Source organism: Pinus tabuliformis, chromosome 6 (genome assembly GCF_031772625.1).
Source record: "Pinus tabuliformis cultivar Carrire ecotype Pingquan chromosome 6, CPIR1, whole genome shotgun sequence".
In the NCBI taxonomy this organism is placed as follows: Eukaryota; Viridiplantae; Streptophyta; class Pinopsida; order Pinales; family Pinaceae; genus Pinus; species Pinus tabuliformis.
Genome location: NC_142292.1, coordinates 592,970,862 through 592,978,277, shown reverse-complemented (window position 1 = coordinate 592,978,277; position 7,416 = coordinate 592,970,862). Strand labels below are relative to the sequence as shown.

The 7,416-nt window shown below is 33.5% G+C and overlaps 1 pseudogene; it reads left to right on the top strand.

The window, feature by feature from the left end:
• The first annotated feature begins 1,472 nt into the window (after positions 1–1,472).
• On the top strand, positions 1,473–6,724 carry LOC149259958 (luminal-binding protein-like; annotated as a pseudogene).
• The last annotated feature ends 692 nt before the right edge of the window (positions 6,725–7,416 follow it).

Sequence of the window (7,416 nt, the reverse complement as noted above, 5' to 3'; positions counted from 1 at the left end):
ATTATTGAAACTATCATCCATGAGATTTTAAATAAGGTAATTTTTAAGTTAGAACTATCATTCCATAATGTGAGTTATACTTATGATTACATAAAATTAACATTTTATTTTCCATTAGATAATATTTGATATAACATAGTCTTTAAAATATTTACAAACCTGTGAATGCAAATCATTGTTAAATCTTCTCTATTATATTAAACCAATCTAAAATATTAAATCTTTATAACTATAATATTTGATCATTTCAATATCAAATAATATTTCACCTCAATTATGAAATCTTCCATTATAAATTAAAAATAGATTAAAATCCTAATATAATGATAAAACATCATGGCTAGAAAAGTTTAATAAGATTATACCCTGATTGCTTCTTGTTCTAACATTAAATACCGATAAAAAAATATTAAATTTATTTATTACATGAATAATATCACGTTCTAAGTCATTGTTGGACAAGGTGGGGTTGGAAGAATTCCAAAGAAAATATCATAAAATCCCGTCTAAATGGAGGGTAAATTAACCACCAAACAAAATAATGGCTTATAACCTATTTGAACTAAATGGGACTTTTAACGTTAAATGGGCCAAAATAAGAGAGCTCACATTGAAATAGTCCATTCGCATGAATAAGCTAACCCATTGGAGTTCGACATTGAAGTAGTCCATTTGTAATGACTAAGAAAACCCATTGGGCTATTACAAAGACAATTTAAATTATTTAACTTGTTCTTCTTCGCAAATTTATAATTATTTAACTTGTTCTTCTTCGCAAATTTATAATTTATAGGTGCAAAATAACAGATTTTTAAATATATTATTTATTCTAAATTCTCCATCCCCGTGTATTTTTTTTATAGACGTTATTTACAAGAATAAAATAGCGACTAAGATTACGGCTTCCCTAACAAACTATGTCTCCATGTCTCCAATGCCTCATAAAATGATCTATTATTTTAGATGGATTATTAGAAATACCCATCTATATTAGTTACTTTTCTCAATTTTAATACACAAGATTATATCAAAATTTGGCACTAAAAATCTAATTATCTTATTATATTCCCAAGCATCTCAAATTTATGAAAATTATATTAATTATAATATTTTTATTCTTTAATTTTAATAATTTATTTCTTATTTTTAGGCCGATAGGCTTTCCTATGCATTAACAAGCGTCAACACTTATAATTTGCTCCGTTTGATCAAGTGAGAGACTTTCAACCGTTGATTTGAAGTGTCATCTGGCAAGCATGCACTGCACTTTGACTGCTTTTTCCAAATCACAGTTGAGATGCCTTCTTTTCTGTTGTTCATTGAACCTGACCTGTTATGCAAAAACTTTGATCAGAAAAACATTTATAGCAAACATGCACTGCACTTTGACTGCTTTTTCCAAATATCAATTGAGTTGCCTTATTTTCTGTTTTGCATTAACCTGGCCATGTTATGCAAAAACTTTGATCAGAATGCCATTTATCGTTGCAGGTACGCCGTTTTTTCCCTTCATTTTGGTTTAAATTCTTCTTTGTTTTGAACGATCTGAGTCATTTCCTTTGCATTTTGAGTTTTGCAAGGCATTCTGGTTTCCTCTAAAAATAAGGTTTCATTAAATTTACGCTTTCTGGTAAGACATGCAGACAAATGTGCTTTGTTTTATCTTTTCTGATCTATTCGCAATTAAGCGGAAACCAAGCATGAATCCAAGATATTTCAGGTGTTTAATAATCATCGCATATTTGCAGTGTCTATGTCCAAAGTGTTTTTATGTTTTTAATTTTAATATTAAAAAATGAAGTTAAATTCAGTAGTTTTTCCTGAAATTTCAATCGTTTCTTAAGCCTTGCCGTTTTGTTTTGTTTTTTGTTTTTTTAAATGAAAGTTGAAATTACATGGCGTGATGCTCATACCGCTTCATAATTTTCTTGCTTGAATTTTCGTAGATCCCAGAAAATGATCCTACTTGGAGTAGTCGCACATTTGCTGGAGAAATATATGATAATTTTGACCAGAGTTTTCGCGCATTATCTCCTTTCCCGAGGCGCATGCGACTGTTGATTCTTCGTAGAATTCCCTTCTCTCGGACTCCGGTGAGCTTATAAATTACAAGTGATCTTCATGATTTTGGGGTTTTGATTAAAGATTTTGTCTTGGTGGTCCGTGAGGGGAGCCGTCCTGCACAGAAGCAGTAACCCAACCTCAAAAACAAGCTGGGAATCTTAAGGTAGCAACCGAACCTCAAAAGCAAGCTAGGAATCTTTAGGTCGCAGTCTCACAGCAGAAACTCGAGAATATAGGTTCTGAGATCTGGCCGTCGAGCAAATGTGCCTACAGAGAAATCTCTAGCTAAGGGCCCATCTTCAAGCTAAGAAGAGGTATTGTATTCAGTGCAATGAATTTTATCTAACTACAACTTTGTCAGATTCAGAAAGATCTTCGCGCAACAATGAATATATGTACGCTAGGATTATGCCAAAGGTTTGGAACTTTGTTTTGAGTTTGAGGTTTATCAATTTCTTTGCCGATGCGTGTGGGACTGAGCATTTAAAATTTTAAATCTTCAAATAAGCAAAAGTACCATATGAGAATTTTTATATGTTCTGGAATTGCTAGAGCGTTCTGTATCAGTTACTGCCAGAATATATGCAATGAAACGAAAACAGTTGATAACCAGAAAGATCATAGATCCACCTTCGGACGTGGGAGATACCAAAACAACTATGTCGATTATGAGTGCGTTTATGTTTTGTTCCAAGGGTTATTCTTGGCCTCCCATGGGATTATCATGATTGCCATCCCATTCCCTCCTATCTAGAGCCTTGACAGGACAACATTCTATTTTATGTTCTGATGGTTATTCTTTGTCTCCCAACCTCCCATGAGATTATCAAAGATTGCCATTCGTTCTTATCTAACCCTAGACCCTGGACTTCCAACCTTTGATATCCAAATCCTACTGATTGAAGTCTCCATTCGTTCTTATCTAACCCCAAACCCTCGACTTCCAACATTTATATCCAAGTTCTACTGATTGATTGACTTCGAACATGTGATATCCGTAGTCTTTGACTTCCAGCATTTGATATTCTAAGTCCTACCGATTGATGTTTTGATGGTTATTCTTTACCAATTGATATCCGAAGTCCTAGACTTCCAACATTTGATATTCTAAGTCCTACCGATTGATGTTCTGATGGTTATTCTTGGCCTCCGAAGAGATTTTCAAGATTTTCCATTCGTTCTTAGCTGGATGAACCCCGAGACTAGCTGATATAACAAAACAGAGTAGACCTCTTCAACAATAACCTGCAGCAGATTCAAAACTCGCAATTGTTTATGCACAATAAATTCTCAAAACTATTAAAGAGAATCGTGCATCCTGTGCGAACGACTTTGCTGGAACAAACTGCCAACAAGCATAATATAATTGGAACAATCTGCCAACAAGCATAATATAATTGTTGCCAGTAAAACTTAACATCAAACCAACAGAATACACGTCACATTTTGAATGCGTGGGACTATAAGCAGAGAAAAACCACATAAAACTTCAGCCAAACACTTTTAGCTAAGAGAATATCAAGATTTTCCATTTGTTCTTATCCCAAGTCCTACCGATTGATGATCTGATGGTTATTCTTGAGAGTCCCAAGAGATTATCCAGATTTGGCATTCGTTCTTCTGTAGACCCTTGACTTCTAACATTTGATATCTAAGTCCTGCCGATTGAATGCTCAGGATAAATCCTAACATTCGCTTACCCTCTCTCTTTATTATGTTATGTTAAGTTGGTTGGTGGATAAATCCTATCATTAACAAAACATAAAACAAACTTTATTTAATGTTCAGGATACATCTTAACATTTGCTTCCCTTCTCTCTTTATTATGTTAAATTATGTTAAAGTTGGTTGGTGGATAAATCCTACCATTAACAAAACATAACATTTGCTTCCCCTCTCTCTTTATTATGTTAAGTTGGTTGGTGGATAAATCCTAACATTAACAAAACATTAACATTTACTTTATGTTAAGCTTGTTGAAATTTACATTACATTTGTTTTAGGTTAAGCTTGTTTGTGGATGTAGATTAATATAATTTTTAAGAAATGTTTGTTGATTTGTGTGGAGGATGAATCATGAATCACAATACATGGAGGAATCATGAATCATAATAGATGGAGGATGAATCAAAATAAATGGTTTGAAATTTTGACGATTAATCCAAAATATAATCACAATAAATGGTTTGAAATTTTGATGATTAATCTAATATAATCACAATAAATAGTTTGAAATTTTGACGATTAAACCAAAATATATTTAGATAATTTCTGTCCAGAGAATAAATCACAATAAATTATTTGAAATTTTGATGATTAATCCAAAATATATTTAGATAATTTCTGTCCAAAAGATGAACCACAATCAAGGATGAACTACAATAGATAAACTACAATAAATAATTCTAATTCAAAAATGATAAACCACAATAGAAAGTATGATTAATCACATAATTTCTAATTTCTATATTGTCTTGAAATGACCAATTTATTTATAACTTATATTTTTTTGTTTAAATTAATATAATATCTAATGACCAATTTATAATCACATGTACGCATATTCACCATTGTGAAATTTATATATAACTTATATTTTTTTTGTTTAAATTAATATAATTTCTAATGACCAATTTATAATCACATGTACGCAGATTCACCATTGTTGTTTACGTTGATTTATTGATTGTCATGGTTCACCATTTAATTAGGCCGAAAGGCCTTTCTATGCATCAAGAATCGTCAACACTTTTACCCTACTCCGTTCGATCAAGTGAGACGCTTTCAATCGTTGATTTGAAATGTCATTTGGCAAGCATGCACTGCACTTTCACTGCTTTTTCCAAATATCGGTTGAGTTGCCTTCTTTTCTGCTGTGCATTGAACCTGGCCCTGTTATGCAAAAACTCTGATTAGAATGCCATTTATCATTGATTGGTATAGACCTGGGAACTACTTACTCCCATGTTGTGGTTTACAAGAATGGTCATGTGGATATTATTGCCAATGACCAAAGTAACTGTATTACCCCATCATGGGTGGTGTTCACGGAAAATGAGAGGTTGATTGGAGAGGCTACCAAAAACCAGGCCATAGTCAATGCCTAACTCTGATCTCTGATTTGCCCATTCATTAGAGAATTATATTTATTGCAAGTCCAATTCTCGCCTTGATATTGAATCTACAAGGGTGTTAGTCATGAAATTGGCACGTTAAGTCAGGGGTCAAGCAACATTTTGGTTGGGGTCAGATCAGGATTTGATTTCTGCCCTGTCCAAACTTCAAGAAAATGATTTAAAACTTTTACTTGATGAGCACAATTAAATGAAAACATTTGTTTTATATAGGTTTGAAGACAAAGAAGTTCAGAAGGATATGAAACTAGTACCATACAAGATTGTGAACAAAGATGGGAAACGTTATATTCAAGTTCAGGTATGAGATGGAGAGACAAAGGTATTTAGCCCTCAGGAAATCAGTGTTATGATTTTGACTAAGATGAAGGAGACTGTAGAAGCATTCCTTGGCAAGACTATAAAGGATGTTGTGGTCACTGTCCCTGGTATGCTTTCTTTTCAACTTTTTTTTTTTTTTTTTATGAGGTTGTGGGTAACCAATTGTTGACTGCATTGTGACTGTTAACTTGTGGGCTTGCGCAACTTATTTTACTGATGCATAGTGCCAAGCAACGAAAGATGCTGGTGTTATTTTTGGCTTGAATGTAGCTCGTATTATCAACGAATCCATAGATGTAGCAATAGCTTATGGCTTGGACAAGAAGGGTGGAGAGAAAAATATTGTTGTTTTTGATCTTGGTGGTGGCACATTTAATGTCAGCGTTCTGACTATTGACAATGGAGTTTTTGAGGTTTTGGCTACAAACGGTGATACCCATCTTGGAGGTAATCTGTCTGAACTCTGTCTGGCAGTTTTACATTACGAATTTGAATATGTGCACGATGGTTATCATTGACTTTTTTGGTTGGCTTTCAAGCTTTGAACTTACCGGGATGTACACTAATATGCACGTGAGGACTTTGACCAAAGGACAATGGAATATTTCATCAAATTGATTAAGAAAAAGCACGGAAAGGATATTAGTAAGGATAGCAGAAATGAAATACGACATTCAATGTGTTCCTTGTAATATAGATATAAACAAAACATCTAAAGAAAATTAATTGCACAATGATCCAGTCCAAGAAAACAAGGTTTTCCACAAACCAATTAACTCTTCTAGAAAAATTCAACAATTCCAATTCAATAATCCTATCGGCCTCTCTTTGTACCTTTTGGGACAATTGCTAGTTTATTATCATTCATTTTATTCTCTGTTGACTTGGTTTATGTTAAAAAGTTATTTTTTAAAAATAATTTAATTTAAATTATTAAAATAAAAGTTGCACATAATTTTTTGTTTGTTTGTTTTTAAACGCTAAAATTAAATATTTTATTTAGTTTATTAGATTTATTTTTTATTTATTAGATTTATTTTTTAATAAAAAATATATATTTTTTATATGATTAACTTTTTTGTTTTGTTTTATTAGACAACCCGAAGGCAATGAGGGTTTTTTGGAGCTCTGCAACCCTAATGGTCATGCGGCCATGAGGTAGGCGGTGTGGAAAACCTCGAAAACAGGCAGACAAGCGGCACTGAAACCAAGAGAGTATAGTAATGATAGAGGAAAACACGAGGGGAGAGATCCCCTCCTATAGAGATGCAACGGCAGGAGAAGAAACGAGAAACAACAAACTGGAGGAGGAAATAAAGACACAAGGACCTGTCCTCAGAGCAAGATGGCAGGTAGGAAGCAAAGGCAAATGCTTACTGTGTGCAGTGGAAAAACCGAGATTTGTTATTCCCATGAATAAACTCGAGAACTATAGAAGCTATATGAAGGACCACGCATTAATATGCAAGTTCATCGGCATATGGCCGTCAGAAAAAGACCTAACAAGATGGATACAATATAAATGGCAACCCCAAGGCCACATAGAGCTAAAGCTAGGCGCACGAGGCTTCTTTACGATAATCTTCTCAAACCTACAAGATAAATAAAGAGTGTTTGAAAATGGTCCATATTTTCATAATAATGCAGGTTTATTCATGAGGTATTGGGAGGAATGTTACAACCTTGATATAGAGAAATTCCTAGCAGCTCCAGTGTGTGTAAGACTGTTTGGATTACCAATGGATTTCTGGGACCCTGAGATTCTGGAAGGAATAGGTAATACCATAGGAAGCTTTGTCAGAATAGATTAATCAATAAAGAAGGGAAGATATACCTTTTATGCAAGAATCTGTGTCTATATGAACATAGCGAACCCTATTCCAAGGGCAATGGAGCT